Here is an 18,099-nt window from a genome sequence, read left to right as displayed (position 1 = left end):
TCCCTAGGTCTGACCAGGAGATTTCCATGTTGACTGGTTACATTTCTAGGGGGTTCACTGCAGTTAGGTTAGGTTTTAAGTCAGTTTACTGACTTGGGGCCTTACGTGATGCCATTTGGGCACCCTAATGATTGAGTTTATAGTTTTCTATCTCTTTAACAAGACAAAACATTTCTATTAAAGAGGGACATCTTATTCATTCAACATTAATTCAACAAATCTATATTGAGAGCCAGTGCTGTAACAGCTGCTTATCAAGTGATGGGAATATAGGAATTAACATGCCAGACAGGGTTCCTACCCTTGGGGAGACTGAGTCTGGCGGCAGACAGACAACAGACTAGTCACAATTGTATGTATATTGACTATGACAGGAATGTTTAGGATGTTATAGGAGCGTATATGATGAATACTGACCCAACATTGATGAGTACAGTGGAGTTTTCTTTGAAAAAATAATATTCATGCCAAAATTTTACTTCCTACCTTTATTTTTTCCCCCAGTACTTATTTAACTTTTCTAATGGATGATCACATTTATGAAAATGAAACTTGGGTATATTGGAGTCTTAATAAGTAGTTTGTGATGACTTGACTTACTGTTTCTTTCTTCCAACACATTTCAACATATTTTATGCTATTTTTAAAAATTGCTTTTATCAAAGCACATGATTTTTAAATTCATATAATATTGCCAAATTTATAATGAAATCTCCATCCCATAGCCCCATAACATTCCTAGAAGCAATCGTCTTAATTATTTTAGCCATTTCTTTATTTACCTACCTATAAATACTCAATACTACTTATATTCTGCTCTCTCTTGACTTTTCATTTTGAAGCACTATTGCCTTTCCTCTATGGAAGATGACATTTGAACACTTACAGAACTCTTCCCACCAAGAAGTTTTACATATAGACAGACTGCACTCTCCTACACAAGCATAGATGTTCACAAAAGCATTTTCTTCCTTTATTTCCTTACTATAGTTATATCACAAGTTTGTCACTCTTTATATTAAAATGCCAGATATAAATTCTACACTAAAATTGCATTATTGTATTATAATTTGTTACCCAGAATTAATCATTGCTTATTTAGATTTGAATATTTATTAATGTACTCATTGCTATTTCTTCCCAAACCAAAAACTATACAGAACAGTGTTAACACACACTTCAAGTAGTCTTTCAGTTTTTCATTTGTTTGCCTTTGTCTTGGTGACATGGCTTGCAGAGACCTATACCCCAGGACTTCTGCTTTTTTACCATCTGCTCTACCATCATCCTAGATATTCCTCCAGCACTCTCTTGAGTTGAATACCTCTTGATTTGTTCTATTGCTTGGATCTCAGTTTCCAGGAGCTTCTGGGAAAGGATGGATAAAGCTTAAGTGTGTTGATAATTTACATTGTCTCACATGGAGAGACTGGATATAAAATTCAAAATTGGCAAGTTTTTTTTTTTTCCTGCAGATCGTGAAGGCAGTTCTCTTTGTCTTCTACAACTCAATGTAGCTGCATAGAAGTCCAAAGTCGTTCTAATTCCTAATCACTAGTATGTGATCAGCTTTTTCACTCTGAAAAACTTCTGAAGTATCACATTCGTTGACTGTTTCTTTTGCAACATCATGTCCCCATTTATGGAGGTAATATTTTTTCTTGTCTCTGAAGGATAATTTTAGTTCATTTTCAGTAATTGTCCTGCTTTCTTCCTTATTTTTGTTCTCTCTAGATTTCTGTTCTCTTATTTTAGTCTTCCCTTTTGTATTGAAGACTTTACTTAAGAAATTTGGTGATTTCTGGCTCTCATTAGAAATTTTATAGTAGTGAAAAGATGGTTAGATGCTTTGTATTTATGTGCAAGGAATATCGATCCTTGGGTTTGAAAATAAAGTGATTCACCAAGAATCAAACCTGGAGTGTTAACCCCTGCAATAAATGATGCCTCACTCATAGGTCTTGGCATCAAAAGACCATAGTATACAAGGCAGAAGGCTGACTCTCAGGGTCCTGAGATTGGTGTAAAGGACAGAGGCTGTAACTCTTCCCTGTTTTCAATAAATCCTGCTCTCAAGTGTGTTCAAGATCCTGGAATTCTTCTGTCAATGTTTGCCCAGGATTAACCTTCTGTCTCCTTATTGAGATGAGTAGCAGATCTAGGGGACAGGGAATGGTGGAAAAGCAGGATCTAGCTGACTCTAAATGTCTTTAAGCAAACCTGTTTCAGCAAGTTCTCAGTTTCATTTTTAATTTCTGGTATTCCTGATCTTTCCAGTTTTCTACAATACAAATTAATCTGCTTTTTGTTGATTTATCCATCTTTAAGGACTTATGTTTTAGCTTTTGCTGTTGTGATAACTGTTCATCTTACCTTTTTTTTTTGTTGTTTTTCTCTTCCTCTGTTGCCTTCTCTCCATTTCTTTGACTAATTTAAGATTTTCTCAATTTTATTACTCTCATTTTTCTGAAAATGCAGGAAGGTATGAAGATAAACACATGTATTCAATTCACCATGTTTAACCAGAAATCTGCAATTACCTGTTTATGTGTAATATTTAGTTTACATACAGACATATAACATACATACTGACATTTGCTGACAGATTTCCTTGTAAAAAGTCTTAACAAGGTTGAGTCAGTCTTAAGATATTATGTTCTTAACTACCACAAGTCAACAATAATATTGTCCTCACACCAACACACTGATGGGTAATCTTGTGTACACTGGGGCCTGTCTTTCTTGGTCACTATTATTTCCCCAGGGCTTGATCTAAAGTATATGTAAAACATAGTTGAGTGACTGACAAACTAATGTACCACCAAGAAGTCTCAAGTCATTGTACTGTATAGCTTATGTCTTTATAGATATTATGATGTGACTATTTGTAAATAGAAAAGGATTGCTACAGGTCAACTCAGCAGAGCCTGTTGAAAGACAGACTTTCTCTGGAAGCTGCCAGAATTTACTTTGTAATTTAGTCTTTGCTTGTTGTTATAGGCCATGCATTGCTCTGGGCATTCTCTAGGTTCAGCCCAGGTGATTAAAGCTGTATATAGACAAGGAAGTTTCCTTACCTTTAGAAGAGCTGGCACACAATTAGTCTGAAAACTTGATTCTATAGAGAGACTCTGTTGCAGTCTTTAGACATTCTGGAACATTGCTTACATTTCATCCTATATATTCCTGGCCTCTTTCTGAGAACTGCTCTGTCCAAGCTGTTTATGACTCTCATGACTTCAGCCACTTTAGGACTAGATTCGAGCTTGTCATAATCTACTACTGTGACCTCAACTGAATGGCTTTGCCAATTCCAGAGCTTGCTTCCATCTTATTCCTGCACACCTCGTAAAAAGGTACTGTTCTCCAAATCTTTCCCATAGGACTTCATATGCGTGCTCAGTATAAACTAGAATGGTGCTTCACTTAGAATAATTGTAAATCATTCCCTGTTGTGTTGTACATTTGACATATAACTGAATTACTTTTCAAATTATGCTTTGTATATCCTGAATACATGCCTTAAACATAACAGCCCTAGTCATCTTTAGTCAGATTTGTTTAACTAGACTGTTGTGTAGATGTCTGTAGATAATAGTGATATGTAGTGAGTATAATTTTGTCTTCCTAACAAAACACTACTCTTTTTTATAGGAACTACTAAAACTTTGATATAAAATATCAAATTTATATGATATATTTATTTTTCTTTTAACTTCAAATTCTAATCTTTCCTGAAGAAACAGTGTCAGCTCTTAATTTATTCTGAGAGGCAGTATAATATAATGGTAAAGGAAATGGACTCTGGAGCCAGCCTGATTATGACAATCTTGATTCTGCCTCTCATTAGTGGTGTGACCTTTGTCAGTTTACTTATTTTTCATGAGCTCTCATTTACCCTATCTGTAAAACAGATATTATCATAGTTACTATCTCTTAAGATTTTTAATGATTACATATGTTAACATATATACTAATGTATAAGGTGTCCAACACATAGTACACATTAGAGAAGTATCTGCCATCTTTATTATTTGGGGTCACTGCAATATAGTGAGAGGAATTTTATTAATACCTAGAATGTTTAATTTAATACCTAAAATATATCATTTAGCAAGGGAATGTTAATTTAGTTGTATCTCCAACAAATGGACTTTTACCCAACTCTTCATACATGGCACAAGACATCCAATTTTATCTAACTCCCTTTAAATGATTGTAGTTTGATGTGGTTGAAAAGTCTCTTCTGCTTAGAAAAGTTTGTTTTGTTATGATTTCCCTTCAATAATTGTTAATGATGTAGAATTAGAGATTGAGGTAGATTTCACCCATTGCCTGCCAGTCATTATTGTCCACATTGAGTACAAAGTATCCTTCCATTAGCTGAATTTGGTTCCTGCAGTTGGCAACAACCATAGCAACAAAAAGGACTCAATCAATGTCGTATTTATCAGTTGACCAGCATTCTTTATATATATATATATTTTTGACCAACCTAAAAAGTTTTCAAAGTATCATCCAAGCCACATTTCAATATTTTAGTTCATGGGGAGCTGTGATCAAAGGTCCTGCTAAAGTTCTGAATCTGTAAGCCCATGGGTCGCTGAGAGGACCGTCTCAAGCAAAAACATCACACATTATGATCATACAAGTAAAAAGCCCTTTGTAAAACAAGACCAGTTATGATGCAAGAGGAAAAACTACAGTGGTATGAGAATTTAGCCAAAACCAGGCCCTTTATTACCTCAAAGAGGCCATCTCATTTTATGTCTGATAAGGTCAGCAAAAACAGTGGTGGCATGATTTAAATGCAAAGAAAATCATTACTAAATGAGAGTAAAGAGTTTCATATTAGCAGAACATAATGCTTCAATTTAAGTGTATCTTAACAGCACACTTCTGAGAGAAAAGCTAATTGCTTTTGATTAACTCAGTGACTCTTGCACCACTGATAACATTGAGGGCTTGTTTTATATTATTGTTGCTCACGACTTTCTTTTCATAGATAAAGATGATTTAAAGGGCCCCAAAAGGCTTACAACTGAAAGTCAAATCACATTTCATTTTGTTTTATAATTAGAAATTCAAAAACCATACAGTTCTAATTAAAATTGAGAAACAATAAATACAAAAATTGTCAAACTCATTATTGCAACTATCATTTACTTATTACATTGCATAAATTGGTTCTATTAAAAACTTGTTCATCTCAGGAGATTATAAATAAACTAAGGATTTTTTTTTTTTGCAGTATACACATTTATGCTTTACAAGGTCATAGCTCTGGCACCATCTAAAAATATTTGGACATTATCTGGTTAGCAATTTTTAACCTGCTACTTGGTAACTTAATGGGCATTTGAGTTATTTCATTTAAGAGTTTTTAACTTTAAAGTCTTAATCAATCCTAACCTGAATGCATCTAATTTTCAAAATTATCATATTACTCTTCTGTAACACTCAGTCTAAGGAATATTTCATTTTGAACTGCTGCAAGGTTCTTCATAGAAGAATTAATCTGTTCAGATGTGTTTTAGCAAAAGCCTCCATGTAATACCAAGCACACTACCTTAGTTCAGATTGAAGCCTTCAACTGCTTGCATAGATAAGCCATAACAAATATCATTTTCAGGCAGCCCGGGCGGATCAGCAGTTTAGCGCTGCCTTCAGCTCAGGGCATGATCCTGGAGACCTGGGATCGAGTCCCACGTCAGGCTCCCTGCATGGAGCTTGCTTCTCCCTCTGCCTGTGTCTCTGCCTCTCTTTCTCTGTGTCTCTCATGAATAGATAAATAAAATCTCTAAAAAATAATAAACAAATATAATTTTCAATTCCTATGTTCCACCTGTTATTTTCCTCAGATTTCATTCATCTTTTGTCAGTATGAGTGTTCTTGAGTGAGTTATTGGAACCCCCACCCCAAAAAAAAAGGATCATCAGTGTGAGGACTAGGTCATAGAAGAGAGCTATTATGTGTGGCAAATCATTGCTTAGATAGAGCATGCTTATACAATATTATAAAAATTTAGATGTTATGAGCATAATAAAAGAGTAAAATAAAAAAATTTTAAAGGCTTCATGGAAGTAGTACAAAATAACATTTGGACCTAAGGGCTTTATTAAAGAAATATATTTCCTAGGCTATATTTTTCATTAGCATTTTGTAGAGATTATTCCTTTTTCTCCCTTTTTTAGTTTTTCTCCTTGCATGTTTATGACTGTGTTAATATATTTTATGACCATATTTTGTGAGCATGTTATTGTTAACTCTCCTGAAATTTTTCCTGATATATCAGTGAGTGTTATTACACAAAACTAAAACATAAAATACTTATCTTTTACTGAAAAGTATTTTTCAACTCCTATATCTTAAGTAAAAAATTCTGTATAATAGCTGCCATTGGATTCTGCCCTGAGATGTTTATGGATACTATATTTCCAGCATTTTCTGGCTTAGCTATGAGTATCTATTACTTGATAGAGTTTATTTTTTCAAAATAGTATCTGTATTTTTTTAGATGTGCAATGTTCTTTTGAAAAGATATCAATTGAAGTTTGTGATACAGAACATAAATATATGTATATATACTAAGATCTGTTATGCTATGAAAGTGATTTGTTAACTATCAATATTAATAAAAATATAAAACAAATTAATTTTTGTGAGTATTCTTTTGAAAGTCTTAACCTCATAATGAAGATATTTCTATATATTCACATATATCAATACATATACATATACATATGCACTCAGGTGTACACATACAAAACTTTGGTAATTTTCTGAAATTACCCAGCATCAAATGCAAAGCATAGAGAAATACCATTTCTGTTAGTTCCAGTAGCAGAGATAGAGATAACCAGCTTCACTCTTCATTTTCACTGAACTGGCTTATGAACAGGAAGCTTAAGCAACATATCAGCAGGAGAATACAAGAAAGAACATGCTCTTGAATATATTGTAAAAATATATTATTCAAAAGTATTTCTAACATTTAAAATATTGTTAGCAGGTAACATTTTCTGCTGTGTTGATGATTGAAGATTTCTAGACAAGATTTCATATTATCTTCCTCTTGAAATCCTTTCTACGTTCAGGCAGATCCAAAATAAGATACTATAGGGATTCTCTGAAAGTTGCAATATAACTATAATAAGTTTTTCTGCTGAGAAATTCAGTCCATATTCTGTAAATAAAGGAATAGCTAACCAGAAGGTGATTGATTCTGGTAGAAGACCAGGCATTGAGCTAAGTGGCAGAGGTCAAGGAGAGCAAGTCTAAGCTCATATGCCATTGCACAAAGGAAACTTTGTTCTTTTTCTCAAGAACTTTTACTGTTGTGTATTCCAAGTTGTGTGAAATACTGAAGAATCTCACTATCTGCCTATTAGGCATGCAACCATAATAATATAATTATTACTGTGCATTTAAATTTTGAAAAACATTTTAGCAACATTATACTTTGATATTTGGAGATATAATTGATTTGCATTGGAAATGGAAATGGTCTTTGTCTCTGGGAACATCAGAATACCTGGTTTTAAGGTCTTGAACAAAAGAAGAGCAGTGGAATGTATCTGCTACTCTAGGTTTGTTACCTACCATAGTGACCAGCAAGGTTAGTTGGGTTTTATTTGTTTGTTTTTCTAATGGTTGGGCTTGATTATTTTTTTTTTTTTTTGGGGGCTTGATTATTGAAAGAGTTACTGAGAGCTTTCTCCAGGGAGCTCCCCGAAAGCCAAGATTCCTTGCACAAATCATGGAGGTTCAGGCTAGAGACTGGCACAAATAAGAATGCTGAGGAGTCCACAATACATAATGCCCCTTGCACTTCCTATGCTTGCTTACTTTAACCATCTTTCACTGTACCACATCCTCTGCTTACATAGATATATCATGTCGAGACTGGTGAGTCCCCCTCAGGAGAACATACTCTGCAATATTTGTACCTTGGCATATCTTTGAATATTGGTCCAAGATCTAGTGTTTTAGTCTCTTTTAAAACGCTGAAACATGAATGCCTTTGAAACAATGTACCTCAGCTACTGTTGTAAAAAGCTTTTCCCAACATTGATACTGGTTTTCCTTTCCCCGGTCCTCCCATGAAAGTTCTGTTTGAGCCATGTAAGTCTCACGCTGAGGCTAAAGCACTTCTAAACTGGGTAGGTTTTAGAGCATTCTATCCATCATGCTATTTCCCCAATTTGTCAGGCACAGGTGGGAAACGGCACAGGTGGATTTGTTCCAAACTCATGACTTAGAATAAGGTATATAGCTGCCCCTCCCCCCACCATGTAGTCATGAGAAAAATATCAGACAAATTCTAATTAAGGACATTATAGAAAATACTTGACGTACTCGTCAAACTGACAAGGTCTCAGAGAACAAGAGAAGACTGAGGAACTGTCACAGACCAGAGAGGCCTAAGGAGCCTAAGAATAAAAGACTACAACACGAAATGTCTCTGGAGAAGAATCATGGAACAGAAAAAATGACGCTACATAAAAACTAAGGAAATTTGAATTGAATATAGACTTTAATGAATAATACTGTGTCAATATTGACTTATTAATGGTGATGAATGTACCATACAAACATAAGATGTCAATGGAAAAACAGAGTGTGGAATAGAGAGGAACTCTTTAATATCTTCACAACTTTTATGCAAATCTAAAACCATTTTAAAGTAAAATGTTTATTTAAGAAGACATTCACATGTAGTATTTTCTTTTTATATGTTGTTTTATCTTTAATAACACTTTTGTGGTATAGAAAAAATACATTTAAATCACACAAAATGTTTCAATAAAAGTGATAATAGCCATGTAATTTACTGCAGACATTCAATAACAAAGTAGCAAACATGCAAATCAATACCTTCAAGAGCACCTAGAATTGATATTTGTGGATATTAAATAAGACCTTTTGAACACAAAGCATAGCAAAAATTAGAATGAGTCTAATTTCTACCATTGGTCAAGTGCAATGTTTTTTTTTGTTGTTGTTTGTTTGTTTGTTTTTAAGTGCAATGTTTTTTACCTATGTACCCACAATTAGATATTTCTATGACCTGAAGAGAAAAATTCGTCAAAGCGAAAATACTGAGAAATTCTTCAGTACGAAAGATCTTTATTAGAATTTTTATTTCTATGTTTTATAAGTAAACCATTGGAATCCCTCTAAAACAAGATAAATATATGTATACAATTTGTTCTCTGCAATAGATACACATTTTACATGCTTGAGTTTGGGTTGCATAAAAAGTTTACTCATGGGAAGCCTAGAAATGAAATCCGAGAATCAAATTTATTTATGGAAAGAAATCACATGGAAAGTATTTAGTTATATTATAAATTAAGTAGTTGAAACATAATCTGTAAGAACAAAATATTTTATGTACACTAACTATAAACACTAAAGTGAAAATAAAAATAGTACATAGTAAAGGAGGGCACATGATATAATGAGCACTGGGCGTTATATGAAACAGATGAATAACTGAACTCTACTCTGAAACTAACGATATATTATATGTTAATTAACTGAATTTAAATATAATAAACTTTTTAAAAAGGAAGAAAAGTAGTATAGCAAACTAACAAAATAGGACTCAAAAAAAACTTTGAGTCACAAGAATGATACTTAATCATTCTTTTTAGTCATAATAAATATATTTAAAATGTAATTATTTTTATTTTTTCTCAGGGTCATTTTGTAGAACAGTCATGATTCTCGAATTAAATATTCTTGAATTAAATCTTTGATGTTTCAACATAATTTTTATTACTTTAGATTAATTTTGCATGATAATAAAATTGAAAAAACTTAAATTTTTCTGTACTTTTAAATTATTTTGTATCTCAGAAAATGAGAATATTGGGACCCCTGGGTGGCTCAGCAATAGAGCATCTGCCTTTGTCTCAGGCTGTGGTCCTGGAGTCCTGGGATTGAGTCCCACGTTCGGCTCCCTGCATGGAGCCTGCTTCTCCCTCTGCCTGTGTCTCTGCCTCTCTCTCTCTCTCTCTCTCTCTCTCTCTCTGTGTGTGTCTCTCATGAATAAATAAATAAAATCTTTAAAAAAAAAAAGGAAATGGGAATTATCACAGGTTTAAGTTTTGCAGATAGTTCATTAGAAACTTACTGAAATTTCTTCAGAAACCTCTACAAAAGTTCTGGGGCACCCAGGGTGGCTGAGTCGTTAGAATGTCTGATTCCTGGTTTAGGCTCAGGTCATGATCTCAGGTTAATGAGATTGGAGCCCTACATTGGGTCTGCACTGGGCATGGAGCCTGCTTAAGATTCTCTCTCTCAACCTCCCTCTGTCCCCCTAACCCCCGTTCATACACTAGTGCTGTCTCTCTAAAAATAAAATATATAAAAAATTTAAAAAGAAACTTCTATATTAAGTATGAGTTAAAAGGAAGTGTGTATCACTTTATTTGTGCAATGCCACTGAGTGGCTAGCCTTATTTGCATCTCACATGATATAATCATATTTTATATTTTCAGAAGGTTGCAGAGAACTCAGATAGATAACAGAAATGGTTTCCCAGTGAATATCCTACTGACTGTAACATTAATCTACTCCAGAATGTGGTATTGAATGTCACATTAAGTTGTAAGTTATTATTCCTATAAAACTATATGTTGCTAGTGGTGCCAAACTACTGGTGAATAACTGATCAGGATGTAATAGTAATTTATTTACAAATTTGAAAATATCTTCTATGCTATCATGCCTGCTGATACAGCATGTTCCACCTTCACAAACTATTTTGTGAAACATCTTCTAAAGATCTGAAATAAATTCTAAATATCATTTTTTTAAAAAGAGGAAATAGCAAAATAAGAACCGAGCTTTAAAAAGAGAGATCAAATTTAACATTAGGAAAATATTCATAAGTTATAGTTCAATTTTAACTCAAAGCAGTTGTTATAACTCTGGATGCAATATTGAAATATAGGTGAAATGCCCTGGTCTTTGAATATCAGGCCATTGGCCATGTGTGGGAAGGAACAGGGAAGCAAGAGGATGAGCCTGAGGTCATATTCTGACTGTCGTTTACCGGATATGTTGCCTTGAGATCAGTTAGTCTTTCAAATTAAAAAAAAAGAAAAAAGAAAAAAAGGAAAAGAAAAAGTGAAATAATATATGTACCTCTAAGGTGTTTAATTAGCATGGTTTAAATTATTACTTTCTATTTCTCTGGCACTGCCACAAACAGATAAAAATCTCTGCAGCTTTGATTAAAGTTCCCTAATAAATGTTTAAAAAATGTTTCCCCATTTTCATTGATTAATAGATTAAAATATGGATATGTGCCTAATTCCTGAGTTATAATCAAAGATGCTTTTTTATTTTTAATTACACCAATGACATGGCATTGTTCTATGCAAATAATACATGTTATATGCAAATGACACATTTATTTCATTTATTTCCTTCTCTGATCTTCTTCTTATTACTTTGGTTTAAGGGTATGTTGTCCAAATATATCTCTCCACATAAATGATAATTTTTATGATCCAATTATAGTTCTCAATTATGATAACTGGTATGAAATTTATTCATCCATAGAGACCTATTTTACTACAAGTACATTAATCAGTATAATGAATGCAGGTGAATAAAATTGTAAACATGGTAGAGAAAATGGAAGGAAGATGCATAAGTAATTATCACATTATACAGCATTAAATATTTTATCTTTTTTATATGTTAACCAAGAATAACAATTAAGTGAAGGCCTTCTGGAAGGCAAAATGAATTCAGCTATATTTATTCCTTTAGTAAAACATGCTTAGTGAACACCTACTTTATGTGAGTTATTACAGTCTACAAACTAGGAATATAAAAGGAACAAGACATAGAAATCTCTGTTTTAACAGAACCTAACTTGTGTGTGAGTAGAGATAGAGATAGATGATAAATGAGCAAACTAATGAATACATGATCCATATTCAGATTGTGATAAGTGTCATCAAGAAAATGAAACTGATGTGAAAAATTAGGAAGTTGGTGGGCGGAGAATGTAAGCATGGGTGTTCAGATGGCCAGGTCTCATCTTCTCTGTCTCATAGACCTTATTCCATGTAAGATAGAGTGGGCTAGGCGAGGTGTCCAACACTGATGCCAATTTAGGGGTCAGAGAAAATGGTGATTTGAATTCAGTAGAGTTTACTTTCACTAACAGGGACAGACCAAAAATTCAGTGCTGCAGGAACCAAAGTGGAGAAAGATTCTGCCAAATTTGAGGTGCCGATGCCCGTGGACTTTCTTGTCTTTCATGTTGTTTTAGGACAAATCATTTAAAGATCCCTCTGAAGACCAAGAAAAAACTGTATGGCTAGCATAGTTATATACATCTAACTTTGTTTCTTGTTTCACTGTGAGCCTTACTAGAACTTTCTGCGGTAGTCCTGGCTGTACCCAGGTGAACTTTGAGTTGAGTCCTAAAGGAGAACAGAGAAACAGAGTGTGAGGATTTGGGGGAAGAGAACAAAATATTCTAGGCATATATTTGAGTAGGGGGGCTAAGTATAGGTTGTGGCTTGACGACTGTGGAAAGGGCTGTATATTTTTCTTCAGATGTGATGAGAAGTCAATGAGGATTTTTAAGCAAGAGAATTTTATGACCTAATTTGAATTTGGATAATTTTGGATTATCACATTGGCTATTTAAAGGGAAATATACTATGGAAACCCATGTGGAAGCATGGAGTACAGCTAACAAAGTAGAGGCAACTATTACTTGGACAAGAATACGCCCACTGGATATGGACAGAACATGGTAAAATCCGGCTTTATTTTGGAGAGAAAGTGATGAGACTTCCTCATGTAATAGATATGGGTATTAAAATAATGAAAATAATTAAGGATGCTTCTGAGCCTCAGAGATTAATAAGAGAGGAAGATGGTAACATTTATTAAAATGGAGGTGATTGTGAAGGAACACCTTGATGGGAGGCAGGTTACAAGGAGAATACAAGACTTACTAAGTTTATAGTACTATATCTGGAGGGCATATTAAACATAAGATCCCGATGTCATATCCCTGTGCCTAGAACTCAGGGTACAGTGTGTCCCATACAGATGAATTTAAGAGTTTTCATCACATGGATGATACTGAATGTTTATGAAGCTAGAGGAGCTCGCTGAACAGAGTAACATATCAAGAACAAAGTAGAAGGGTCCCAGAATCAAGCTCTGTGAATTACTACATGAAAAGGGAGAGAAAAAGAAGCCAACAAAGTAAGTCTTAAAGGCAAATAAGTATTCTGTCTCTGGAACCAAGAGAAGTTTGTGTTTCAAGAAAGGAATTGTGTTAAATACGGGGATTAGAAACTATTTAATGTGACCTCTGCTTTGACTAAAACAGAGCAGTTCCAGTGGAATGTAGAAGTGGAAGTTCTCTAGGAGTGAATGGATTATAGATCTGGTGGTGAGGAAGCTAGAGTCCATTTATATAGAATATAATTTCTAAAATGTTCACTGTAGAAGGGAAAGAAAAATAGGGTGATAAATATGAGCAGAGGTGGAATCAAGGATTTTTTTATCTACCTTTTTTTGTTTGTTTTGATTTATGAACAGATACATTCCTTTTGTTTTTATGCTAATGGAAATGATCTAGTGCATTAGGAGAAATTTAGGATTTGGGTGATCAGTTCCAGAATGAATTCTGAAGCCTAGGGGATGTAGGAATTAGAGAAAAAAAATTGAGGATTTGGACAAGCCTTTGATGAGAGCAGAAAATACAATTTTTCCTTCTAAAAGAAGGAAATATGAGTTGAGGTGCAGGTAGTGTAGGATTGCAAATATAATACATTTTAGGAATCTTGCTTGTATTAATTTTCTTAGTGAATTGTGAGGCAAATCTCAAAGTAGGACCAGAAGATTGAATTATTTCAAGTCTAAGGAGAGGAAAGAACATAGGAACTAATTTCATTAGGTAGAAACACAAATTTTCCAGAGAAATGTAGTACAGAGAGATAATCTTATGTTTTATTTACTTGATTATTTTATACGGATGCAGTATTTGAAATGTTTTACAAGCATCCATGATTTCTGGAATTCTTGGAAACCAAATAAATACCTTAACATGTAAAATAATGACTGATCCAAAGTTTTGAAATGGGCTTACTTCTTGACCATAGCTATAAAGACATGGATTGAATTTGTCTAACACAGCTATATTTAAAGCCAAATGTTTATAAGTCCTTTAAAAATAAATAATTACAAACATCTTTTTTTAATAATAAATTTATTTTTTATTGTTTTTTTCAATTTGCCAACATACAGAATAACACCCAGTGCTCATCCCCTCAAGTGCCCCCCTCAGTGCCCGCCACCCAGTCACCCCCACCCCCCACCCTCCTCCCCTTCCACCACCCCTAGTTCGTTTCCCAGAGTTAGGAGTCTCTCATGTTCTGTCTCCCTTTCTGATATTTCCTACCCATTTCTTCTCCCTTCCCCTCTATTCCCTTTCACTATTATTTATATTCCCCAAATGAATGAGACCATATAATGTTTGTCCTTCTCCGATTGACTTATTTCACTCAGCATAATACCCTGCAGTTCCATCCACATCGAAGCAAATGGCAGGTATTTGTCATTTCTAATGGCTGAGTAATATTCTATTGCAATGAAACTCCAGGACACCTGCACCCCGATGTTTCTAGCAGCAATGTCCACAATAGCCAAACTGTGGAATGGATAAAGAAGATGCGATTTATGTATACAAACATCTTTTAATTCAAAAGCTCTCAGTGAAAGGAACAGGGTAGTATTGTTCTTAGCTGGACAAGCTTCGTGCCTGAGCATGTTGGGACCATTCCTCTAGCCCCACTGATCCCTGTCTCCATCCCTACACAGGCCTGTGCCCTCAGAGATTTTGTATATTTTAATCTAATGTCTATGGCTTCTGAGTATAAATTCATTTTGAAAATATGTGCAGTGGTCGTATTAAACTCTTCTCTTTCCCTCTTTCAACACCCTCTACACTATTTTGCTAAATCCCAATGCACCGAATACAAAATGTATTCTACACTTTACTTGCCATGATGTTAATCACATAGTTATCTTTAATAAGTGAAGTTGGAAATAAGCTAAACTAACTAAATAGTAAAGGATAATGTAAATCATGGAGAAATGTAACCTTGGGAAGTCACTGAAGTAAGACAATGTTTATGAACCTTTTGAATAGCACAAAAGTTTTTGTTATAATTACATATGAACTGCTGTTTAATACACCCTACTTGGTTCCAAAAAAAAAAAAAAATGTTAAGATAGTTTGCAAAATCCCAGACTATTAACATAAAAATACATAACCTTTAAAACGGTAGAAAATAATAAGGAAAATAAGGTGAAAACCTATTCCATTTTTTCCCCCAAATGTGCCAAAAGATGCTGTATTTGGACAGAAATTTTCCTTTACGCATCCTCAAAACCAGGTTTCCCTGATGAAAAATCAAGATTGGTTATATAATTTAGAGCATCTGCTAGAAAAAGTAAACCAGATGCTCCAGGAAAAGCCAACTAAACCTGATTTAGTTATCCACTAGACTTTTCTGTGCTATCTCAGACTCGTGAGTGAGTGTTGGGAAAATTTAGTCCTCTTCAGTAGTAAAGGAGATGAAGCAGAAGAGGAATGCACATCCAGTTTGAAAAATCTATTTATTTATTTATTTATTTATTTATTTATTTATTTATTTATTAGTTATTTATTTATTTATTCTGCCATAAAATTAAAAAAGAGGTGAATTACCTTCTGGCTCATCAAGAGACAATCCCAAAGATCCCAACTCATTTGTTTTCATTAAAGTGAGAATTGCCACTCTTACTGCTGCTACTGCTCCTTTTGATGATAATTATTGTTTCTACTACATTTTTTAAATAGAATAAGACATTGATATGTTGGCCCATAATCATACTTTCCCTTTAAATGTACCATAATGATAGTGACATGGGAGGAATACAGGCATATTCTCACAATTCCATGACCCTAAACCCTTGGAACCAAATGTATTTTTAATGCATTTAAAAAAAATTTTTGATAAGTAATACAAAACATAGACTGCAGGCTATGTTACACCTCATAAACAAACCTATTAATATTTCTGCAGGGGAGCAAGTGGATATTTTCACTTGGTTGGATGAAAAAAGACTAGTATTGCAGTTCAAAGCATGATTTGCCACCAAATGAATTTACAAATATTTATAACAAAAGCAAACTTTTAGTTTTTATTGTTTTGTTTTTTTTTTGAGAACAGTAAATATGAGATCTTGGCCTGAGCATATCATGCAGGCTGTTGTAAAGGTTAAGTGTGGGGTTGTAAATCTTTTACCCGGAGCATGGAGAGCGCTCATAAACACTACATACCTGTTTTGTTTGTGTTCCTGGTAGGTTCAGAGTCCCATCCAGCATGCTGTTTTTATAGTCCCTTTTTAGTGTGCAAACATGAAATGTAGAGCATCCTGAAGTAAGTTTAAGGGGGACTTTTAGACTGAAGTAATGCATGTTCAACATACTATGACAAACACCATGCTCTTAAGATATTTACTTAAAATGTCAAAAATGTCAAACATTACCTTAATAGAACAATATAATGATGAAAAGTATTAACCCTTTTATTAAAGGCAAAAACTGGGGGCCTGGGTGGCACGGCTCATTAAGCCTCCAACTCTTGGTTCCTGTTCAGGTCATGATCTCAGGCTGGTGCAATTCATCCCCTTGTTGGCACCAGCTCAGCACGGATTCTGCTTAATTTCTCTCTTCCTCTCCTATTGCCCTTGTGCTTGCACTACCTCTCCTCCTCCCTCCTGTGCTTGTGTTCTCTCTCTTTCTCTCTCTCTCTCTCTGAAATAAATCTTTTTTAAAAGGGCAAAAATGAAACATTGAAATCTTTATTCCTAACAATATATTTGAAGGGAGGGTGGGCATCGAACGTCTCCTCATTACAGTCTGATCACCAGACAGTAGATCCACATTCCCGGATCTAGTGGTAGTTTGTCAAAAGATCAAAAGTTTTTCACAGAATCTATTGTAATTTAAAATATTTTAGCTCTGTGTAATGCCTGGCCAATATGATTTTATTCTTATCAGTGGGCACAGCTATTTAGAGGCTCTGTCTCCTACTACCTTGGGTCTAATAACCTGAGAAATGGAATCTTGACCATAGGAACAGGGTTGATGAATTAGCAGGTCACATATAGAGAAGTTACAGGCCCAGTTTTACTCAAAAAGTAGTTATTTTAAGCACCAGTTATTTCCTGTAGCATGCAGAGACCCTCTCTCCAGTTTTCTATGCCAGACAGATCTCCTTGGATTGGGATTTAATAAGGTTTTCATAAATAAAAAGGAAACAGGATATGGATGATAAAATAAGAATTTGGAATATTTCTCTCTTAATATTTGGTTTTCATTTGATTTTCAGTACAAAGGTAAGAGAGGGGTGTTATATTCGGATGTGAAATCCTGAGGCCTAGAGATACTATTTTTATTCATTCAGTAAGATTTTGCAAAGTGCATACTATATCATAAATGTTCAATCTGGTGCACTGGACTGGCTCAATGTACCTCTTATAGTGCGTTTTTTAAATTTAAGACTGATTTTTGTAGCCTAACTGACATGAATATAATTAACCCTAGTTCTAAAACTGATTATAATTATATGATACATAAATGCCAATTAAAACTTTCTCTTGAAATTTAGGAAGTTTTTGTCAAATGTAATCATTTTCTGATAGAAATCACTGATAAAACAGTAACACTTAATAACTATAAAACAACTATAAAAATTATTCTCTTCCTTTCCTCATCACAAAATGTTCTTCATTTTGATAAGTCCTAAAATAATTTTAACACATTCTAAGATATCTTAAAATTCAAGATTTAAGACAAATAAGCAGATGCTTATTCCACATGGAACTCTTTCCTGTGCTTGTTCCTTTCCAGCATCCTTTTTTTTGAACAGAAAATGACTCCAATCTGACTAGAACACCTGAAACCATCGTTCTTTCTTAATTGGTGCAAAATAAAAGGAGGGATAGGAATCATCAAATGTATCTTCAGCTTTACTTTTGTTTGTAAGTTACTGAA

The 18,099-nt window shown here is 34.1% G+C and overlaps 2 long non-coding RNA genes across 9 annotated transcripts in view; one reads left to right on the top strand and one right to left on the bottom strand.

Annotated features, from left to right (window-relative positions):
• The window catches only part of LOC102153439, a 65,840-nt gene extending 62,593 nt beyond the window's left edge, over positions 1-3,247 (bottom strand). For 6 of the 8 annotated variants that reach the window (XR_005385623.1, XR_005385624.1, XR_005385622.1 and 3 more), the window contains exons 1-2: positions 3,078-3,247; positions 2,374-2,466 (exon numbers count right to left, since the gene is read on the bottom strand). This is a non-coding gene — a long non-coding RNA (uncharacterized LOC102153439). The remainder of the gene's footprint in view (positions 1-2,373; positions 2,467-3,077) is intronic. The other 2 variants (XR_005385618.1, XR_005385619.1) reach the window with 2 other exon arrangements.
• LOC111094552 overlaps positions 3,015-18,099 on the top strand; it is a 37,110-nt gene continuing 22,025 nt past the window's right edge. The window contains exon 1 of the long non-coding RNA XR_005385626.1: positions 3,015-3,356. This is a non-coding gene — a long non-coding RNA (uncharacterized LOC111094552). The remainder of the gene's footprint in view (positions 3,357-18,099) is intronic.

Source organism: Canis lupus, chromosome 38 (genome assembly GCF_011100685.1).
Source record: "Canis lupus familiaris isolate Mischka breed German Shepherd chromosome 38, alternate assembly UU_Cfam_GSD_1.0, whole genome shotgun sequence".
Lineage (NCBI taxonomy): Eukaryota > Metazoa > Chordata > Mammalia > Carnivora > Canidae > Canis > Canis lupus.
Note: the sequence above shows the minus strand (reverse complement) of the source record. Positions and strands in the feature narration are given on the sequence as shown.